Raw genomic sequence first — 7,368 nt, 5'->3', positions numbered from 1 at the left:
CAGACAGTTCCTTCAATTAAATGACAATGACAATACAACATATCGGAATCCATGGTACACAATGAAAGCAGTCTTACAAGGGAAATTCATAGCAGTGAATACGCATATTAGGAAAACAGAATGAGCCCAATTAACCTGATGCTGAACCTCAAGCTTCTAGAAAAAGAGGAGCAGGACAACCCCAAAGCTCATACAAGGGAGGAAATTATAAAGATCAGAGGAGAAATCAATGCAATGGAGACTAAGAGAATGATACAAAAAATCAATGAAGCCAAGAGTTGATTCTTCGAAAGAATCAACAAAATTGACAAACCTTTAGCCAACCTTGTCAGAAAAAGGAAAGAAAAGGCCCAAATCCATGCAATTAGGAATGAAAAGGGTGAAATTACAATAGACCCAGCAGAAAGCCAGAGGATCATCAATACCTACTTCCAGAACCTATACGCCAATAAGGTGGACAACACAGAAGAAATGGACAGATTCCTAGATACATATGAATTACCAAAGTTGAACAAAGAAGACCTAAAAATTCTGAACAACCCAATATCAACCAATGAAATTGAAAATGGAATTAAAAACTTATCAACTAAGAAAAGCCCGGGCCCTGATGGCTTCACTGCTGAATTCTATTAGACATTTGGAGAGGAACTGCTGCCACTACTGTTTAAACTCTCCAATGAAATTGAAAGGGAACCAATACTCCCAAATTCATTCCTGGAAGCAAGCATCACCTTGATCCCCAAAGCAGAGAAAGACCCTACTGAAAAAGAGAACTATAGGCCAATCTCACTAATCAACATAGATGCAAAAATCCTTAATAAGATAATGGCAAACAGAATGCAGAAGATCATCAAGAAGATCATACATTCTGATCAAGTGGGATCCATCCCAGGGATCCAGGGATGGTTCAATATATGAAAATCAATCAATGTAATACACTATATCAATAGAGCCAAGGACAAAAACCATATGATTATCTCCATAGACACAGAAAAATCATTTGACAAAATCCAACATGCATTTATGATAAAAACCCTACAAAAAATTGGAATAGATGGTCTCTACCTCAAACTGATAGAAGCCATCTATGAAAAACCAACAGCCAATATCATACTAAATGGTCAAAAACTGAAATCCTTCACTCTAAAATCAGGAACAAGACAAGGATTCCACTATCACCACTCTTGTTCAATATAGTTCTGGAAACATTAGCCACAGCAATTAGACAAGAGAAAGAAATAAAAGGAATAAAGATAGGAAATGAAGAAGTCAAATTGTCATTATTTGCAGATGACATAATACTCTATATAAAAGACCCCAAGAACTCAACCAAAAGTCTTGTAGACTTAATAACCAAATTCAGTCAAGCAGCTGGTTACAAGGTCAACACACAAAAATCAATAGCTTTCCTCTACACCAATGACAGACTTACTGAGAGAGAAATAGGGCAAATAATTCCTTTCACAATAGCATCCAAAAAACTGAAATACCTAGCAATCATTCTAACGAAAGAAATCAAAGACCTCTTCTCTGAAAACTATGGCACTCTGAAAAGAGAGATTGAAGATGATATCAGAAAATGGACAGACATCCCCTGCTCCTGGGTAGGAAGGATTAGTATAGTGAAAATGGCCATACTTCCAAAACTGCTATATAGATTTAATGCAATTCCAATTGAGATCCCAGCAGCATACTTCATGGACCTTGAGAAAACAATCCAAAAATTCATTTGGAACCAGAAGAGACCCAGAAGAGCAAAAGCAATTCTAGATAACAGAGACATGGCAGGGGGTATCACAATCCCCAACCTGCAACTATACTACAAAGCTACTATGATAAAAACAGCATGATACTGGCAAAGAAACAGACTTGAGGACCAGTGGAACAGATTAGAAGATGCAGAAACAACGCCGGACACACCCAGCCATCTCATCTTTGATAAAGCAGCCAAACACCCTCACTGGAGGAAAGATAGCCTCTTTAATAAATGATGCTGGAAAAATTGGGCTTCAACTTGCCAAAAATTAAAACTAGACCTGTATCTCTCACCATGCACTAAACTAAAATCAAAATGGATTAAAGATCTAAATATTAAAATAGAAACACTGAACCAGTTGGAAAAGAGGTTAGGTAGAACCCTTGAAGACATCGGTGTAGGAAAAGATTTTATCAACAAAACCTCAGTTGCCCGTGAACTAGCACAAACAATCAACAGATGGGATCTCTTCTTATTAAAAGGCTTCTCTGCACAGCAAGAGAAACCACCAGCAGTGTGAAGAGACAACCCACAATGTGGGAAAATATCTTCACCTGCTCTTCCTCAGACAAAGGTCTACTATCTCGAATCTATAAAGAACTTCAAAAGATCAGACCTCCCAAATTTAATGACCCAATCCAAAAATGGGCATCTGAAATGAACAGACATTTCTCAGACAAAGAAGGAGAAATAGCAAATAAATACATGAAAAAATGTTCAACATCACTGGTCATTCAAGAGATGCAAATGAAAACAACACTGAGATTCCACTTCACTCCAGAAAGAATGGCTGCTATCATGAAATCAACCAATAACAAATGCTGGTGGGGCTGTGGGGAAAGAGGAACCGTGCTCCACTGCTGGTGGGAGTGTAGACTGGTGCAAGCACTGTGGAAATCACTATGGAGATACCTCAAAGAACTAGGACTGGAAGTCCCATTTGACCCCACTATTCCACTGCTGGAGATCTTCCCCAAAGAATTAAAAGAATCATACCACAGTGATATATGTGTGCCCATGTTCATAGCAGCACAGTTTGTAATAGCTAAAACTTGGAAACAGCCCAAATGCCCATCAAATGGAGACTGGATAAAGAAAATGTGGTTTTTTTATAAAATGGAGTACTACTCAGCCACAAAAAATGAGAAATTAGAGACATTTATAGCTAAGTGGATGCACATTGAGGCAATACTCTTAAGTGAAATAAATAGGACACACATGTATAAATACTGAATCATTTCTCTGGTGTGAGAAACTGAAAGTGTAAATAAGGACTAAATGTATAATAGGTAATGTGAAATAGGAAGAAAAGGGGCAAAGGGGAAGGAAGTGGAAGGGCTAGGGGAAAGGATAGAAGGGAATGGGATTAATATGAGAAAATGGAAAAATAGGAACAAAATCTTTGTAAATAGGGAGGGATAGAAGGGTTGAAGGGAGGGCTGGGCAAGGGTGAAAAATAAGAACCAAGAGAGATAATGTAAAGGTGCAAATTTCCAATGATGAATGTCATTATATTGTATACCTAAAATGTACCAATGAGTATAATGAATAATCGATAATGTAAAATAGGAAGAAAAGGTCCAAAGGGGTAGGGGTAGCGGGAGGGGCAGGGGAAAGGAAAGAAGGGAAAGGAAAAATGATGAGAAATGGAAAAAATGGAAATAAAGTCTTTGTAAATAGGGAAGGGTGGAGGGGGTGAAGGGAGGGCTAGGAATGGGGAAAAAATAAGAACCAAGATGCATTATGTAAAGGTACAATTCCCAATGAGAAATGTAATTGTGTTGTATACCTACAATGTACCAATAAAAGAATTTAATAAAAAAAATTTTAAAAAACAAGCTGTAAGCTGTATTTACCAATACCCTGAAGACAGACAACAAAGGCCTGTTTACTAAATTAGCCAACATCAAGCTGGGAGAAGTAGGTAATATGCTGAATGACTTACCTTAAAATATCACATAAGGAAAAAAAGATATCACACAAGGAGCTCAAAGCTAGAGAACTAGTGTTGTATGGAAGGAGGGAAAGTTAGCCAGAAAACTGGGTTGAAACTAACATGAGACATAATTCACATGAATCCCAACATACGGGCTGACAAAATGAAAGGAAAGGTTCCTGGCCAGCGATGCCCAAGGGAGGCCTGGAAGGCTGACATCGGCAGCAGGGCCTGTCTCATGACATCTGACCCACCTGGGTGCAAGGACATGCCCAGAACAGGGGCAGAGTTAGGGTGGTTCTCTGGGGCCACAAATAGAATGTCTCAGTCATCACAGCCTCCCGAGGAGACTGGCCATGTGGAGGTTGGCCAGGGCAGAGTGAACAAAACGGCCAACAAGGAAACTGGAAAATGCATCTCATGAAGGACAGTCACAAACAACTCAGGTTGCTGTCAAGGAAAAGAGACTCACAAAGAACACAACACTTATAGAAGTGCCCGTGGTTCTGTGCACAAGCTGAGGTGGTTCTCAGACAAGCTGAGGGCCCACCGAAATTATGAGCAGGCTTTCCACAGGTTTTCTAACAACCTGAGCTGTTGAGAAATAAGACTAGCTAGCTGAGGAGGCTATGGGTTCTCTGTATTGAAAGGAAAGAGAGGCACATGAGAATGTCAATTTATCACGTATCTGTTGGACTCAAAGTGCCAGACCAGAAAAAGTGTCTGATCTCGTTTCTTCCTCCCAGCCATCCTCAGTTCCAAGCATTTGTTCATGCAGAACGTCATGAACCAGCACACTCTGTCTCTACAGGAGGGCAGCATGTGGAGCCGGCATGGCTCCGAACCAGATGACCTGAGTTGGGCACTTCTTACCTCAGATGGGTGGGACCAATGTTTTCAATTTAGAACTTTGTTTTGGATTTTGGAATATCTGAATATACATAATGGCACATCTTGTTATGAAACCCATGTGTCTACAGGAAATTCACATATATTCCATACACACTTTCTAGGCAGAGCCAAGTGCTCACTTTAGTTTTTTCTTTATTCAGTGTTGGAGCCCCAGATGTGCTAGGACCTGACCGGTGCTATCACTGAGCTACATTCTACGTTCCCCAGGCCCCTTTCCTTCCTTCCTTCCTTCCTTCCTTCCTTCCTTCCTTCCTTCCTTCCTTCCTCTTTCTTTCTTTCTTTCTTTCTTTCTGACAGTGTCTCACTAAGTTATCTTGGAGAAGCGCTGGAATTACAGGCGTGCACTACCACACCCAGGAATTTTATACAATACTTTTAGTAACTGTGTACACGAAAGAAACTTTCACGGTATAGATTCTTTCCACTTGTGGTATTAAACTTTGAGGATTTGGAGCCCTTCCGGTTTTTGACTTCCAAGCTAGCGATGCTCAATCTGTACGAAGAGATGATTATCAACGTCTGAAAATGGCACGGACATGAAGGAAAGCAATTTCTAGATTTAATTTTTGCTTGAAAATATTTCAACAAAGACAAAAGGGAAAAATATGATTAAGCAAAATAATTAGCAAAATCTTGATAATGGTTGGATTTAAGCAATGGATGAGCGAGGACTCTTATGTGTTCACTTTTTCACGCGTGTGCATGTTTTTCACAATCAACACCCACAGTTCCATTCTGCAGCGCCCCGGGTGAGCGGCGCTGCCCACTTAGACTGCACCCCGGGCTCCGCAGCCCCAGCGCCCCCTCCGCGGTCAACTACAGCCGAGCCGACCTCTCCTGTGGGTCTGGAGCTAGAGGCGTCCTCCAAAATGCCCGAGGTCACCCCACTGCCCTCCCGGAGGCCCTCTCCCCAGGAGCACGGCCGGGAGCTCCCGGGCACCCGCGTGCTTCGGCCTGCGCAGGGTCGACCGCTGCCCGCCGCCGGAAGCGTGAGGGAAGCTTTCGAGCAGGAAGGAGGACTGGAGGAGCCAGAAGAGGCCCGGGTTTTCCATGCAGGATCTAGAAATCCTCGGCGGGCGTCTGGGCCGCGGGGCGCCGGGCATGCGCGGGGGAACACTGCCACCTAGTGGCCCCGGGCACCCGGCCGCCCTGCCAGGCACCGGCCTCCACCAGGCGGAAGAACCGGGGGCGCGCCCGCTCGCCAGGGCCTTCTGCTGGCCTAACCGGTGCGTGCATGCGCTGTATGAAATGCCTGAGGCGCTGGTGGCCCGGGTTGCGTCCCCTGCTTCAGTGGACCTGCTGAACATTTAGCTAGGGACCCCACCGTGTCCGTAACCCCAGGCCTGCTGTGTAGTCGGCCTGCGCCCTGCTCCTGGTCCAAAAGAGCCCTGCGCCCCCCGTGCCCCGTGCTGGCATCTCAGCATTTGTCACCAACCCCAGCTGACTCAGACGCACACAAACCCGGAGGCGAAACTGCAGCTTCCAGGAGACCCCGGTCCGGAACAGCTGCCAACAGCAGCCCGTGAGCGGGTGAGCCGCCACCTAGCAGCCCCAGCCCAGGGTGCCCAGGGCTGCCGCACAGGCGAGGCTGCGGGAGAGGCGGGGATCAAGGCCCGGGGACGCAGAAGGAAGCTCCTCTGGAGAGCTTGGCAGTTGGATTAGTCAGAGGCAAGCCGGGTAGAGTGGTTAATCTATAACCCCAGAAAGACAGAAGGTGATTAACAAGGAATCCTGAGGGTTAGGAATATTTCATTAACTCCCTGGAGAGTGTGTGTGTGTGTGTGTGCGCGCGCGCGCGCGCGCACTAGCGCCACACTTTGCACAGCTTTTAACACAATGGTAATATGAATACTATCAGGAAAAATATTTAACTTTTCACATCATGAGGGAAAGAACCAAAACATTAGCTGCTTTATTTTTACTTCACTAAAAATTTAGATAATTAATTGGATGCATTGGGAGTTTTAAATTTTTTCTTTGCTACATAATGGATCAGTCTAAACTCAACCAAGGAACTGGCCTCTTGATTTTAATGATGAGTAAATGCAAGTAAAGCTGGTTGGTAGTATTTGATTTTAAGGAATCAAATTGCACGTTTCAGAAAAATGGAAAAGCCAGAGGGTGTGTACCAAAGGAAGCTGGGATTGGGAAATGTTAGAACTAGTGTCTGAGAGATGAAATCCTGGTGCAGGTCTTCTCCGGGATGGGGAGATGGAGGCCCCAGAGTGGCTTGACACTGGCCCCTTATTCGTCTTGCCCTCCCCGTCCTGAGGGTCTCAGAGTTCTCATCATTCAGCACCTTCCTGGCTCTGAAACCCCAGGAACCCTTTCTCCCTCAGCCTCAGTCTCCTCATCCTAAGGAGAAATGGGGAGGTCAGGCAAGAGGGCTCCCCGACAGATTTGCCACAAACTGGTCACACCCTCCCCACACTGGTTTTCTAAGGACCCTCCCATCCACCACAGTCCTGATGGTCTGTGGTTCTTCATCTTGCTGCAGCTGTGATGCAGCGTCTTCCACAGTTGGGCCCAACCCCAGGCACCTTCCCACCAGCAGGCCCAAGTTGAGGTTTAGCCTCAGAACTCTTCAAAGCCGGCTGAAGCTCCTTCCCAAGCAGCTTGCTCCTGCAGACACATGCACATGTGTCCACTGTGATAGGGTGGAGAGAACTGTGCATCCTCGGAGTCACACAAAAGTGCTTCAATGAGCAACGGTAGAGGACTAAGTAAAGCCCATTACCCCTGAGGCCCATAGATGAGCCGAAAG

General features: G+C 44.6%; 1 long non-coding RNA gene across 5 annotated transcripts in view; it reads right to left on the bottom strand.

The window, feature by feature from the left end:
- LOC101719806 (uncharacterized) overlaps positions 1-6,339 on the bottom strand; it is a 172,537-nt gene extending 166,198 nt beyond the window's left edge. For 2 of the 5 annotated variants that reach the window (XR_015448780.1, XR_015448783.1), the window contains exon 1: positions 6,060-6,334. This is a non-coding gene — a long non-coding RNA (uncharacterized LOC101719806). Of the gene's footprint in view, positions 1-6,059 lie in introns of all 5 variants that reach the window. The other 3 variants (XR_015448781.1, XR_015448779.1, XR_205993.3) reach the window with 3 other exon arrangements.
- Positions 6,340-7,368: the final 1,029 nt, after the last annotated feature.

This window comes from Heterocephalus glaber, unplaced genomic scaffold (genome assembly GCF_053883595.1).
Source record: "Heterocephalus glaber isolate CG9 unplaced genomic scaffold, H.glaber_assembly_v1.0 deba00000546, whole genome shotgun sequence".
NCBI classification, from domain to species: Eukaryota; Metazoa; Chordata; class Mammalia; order Rodentia; family Bathyergidae; genus Heterocephalus; species Heterocephalus glaber.
This window is presented reverse-complemented; position numbering and strand designations above follow the sequence as displayed.